Below are 1,001 nucleotides of genomic sequence, written 5' to 3' on the forward strand. Positions count from 1 at the left end.
GGCTGTTGTCTTTCTTCTGTTATATAATTGTATTGTTGCTGTGTTTTTTTCTTTGTACTACTTATGTCCGAGAGCTAGCTAAATAGCATTTCGTTATACCATATACCTGTGTATGAGTATAATGACAATAAACTTGGACTTGAACTTGAACTTGACATAGTCTTGCAGGCAGTATATTATTTTATCGTTTACTCGTATAAAAAAGCATGGTCTTCTCGTTCCTAAATCAGATTTTAAGTGCTTACGAACGTAACTTCCAACCTGGACTGACAGCTCACCCGATCTGTTTGTGATCAGACCGTGGAGTCGGGGGCTGTACCAAGCGCACGTTCCTTCCCAATGCTGAGGCGATCATTCGGAAGATGGGTGTGAAGAGAGATAAGCTTTGTCGACTAAAAAACAAGGCAGGATATGCAAGAACACTAATCACTGGCGACAGTTATGTTCTCTTACTATTGAGATCCCTACATTGCGAGTTTTTTTAAGACTTTGAAACTGAATGAAAGCGGTGACAAATGAAACAGGCACGGGTGGGGCTTGAACCCACGCTCTTCGGTTTACGAGACCGACGCCTTACCACTTGGCCACCGCGCCTTCGAGGAAGCATGGGAATAAGGTTGTTCAAATTATTTTTTTCTGAATCTGGTTTACATCGCCAAATGTAAACTGGAGGCAGCAACAACAATAAAAGGGATACTTGTCCTTAAACTCGGACGTGATGTTCTGCAGACTTGTGCACAATGTCCTGTTTTCTTGCAGTGTAGACATTTTGCTGTTCACGCTCCGCATTCATCTGCTTTGTGCGTTGTTAGTCCGCACCTGTAACATGTAATGCCAGCCGTCCCCTGTTCTTCTATTTCTCTAGCATGACTGCGTCCTGCTGCTCGGCTTTTGTTTGTAAATTTTGAGCGAGCGCCCCGTTCAGTGTCACTTTGTCACTGTGGTCAGAAAGCATTCTTGATTCTTCTTGAGCTGCTTCATGAATTCTAGCGACTGTAAGA

The 1,001-nt window shown here is 43.3% G+C and overlaps 1 non-coding gene across 1 annotated transcript; it reads right to left on the minus strand.

Moving 5' to 3' along the window:
- Nucleotides 1-522: 522 nt before the first annotated feature.
- On the minus strand, nt 523-594 carry trnat-cgu (transfer RNA threonine (anticodon CGU)). Its single transcript has one exon. It is a non-coding gene; the product is annotated as a tRNA-Thr (tRNA).
- Nucleotides 595-1,001: the final 407 nt, after the last annotated feature.

The sequence above is a fragment of the Lepisosteus platostomus genome, chromosome 5 (genome assembly GCF_059453375.1).
Source record: "Lepisosteus platostomus isolate fLepPlt1 chromosome 5, fLepPlt1.hap1, whole genome shotgun sequence".
Taxonomy (NCBI): Eukaryota; Metazoa; Chordata; class Actinopteri; order Semionotiformes; family Lepisosteidae; genus Lepisosteus; species Lepisosteus platostomus.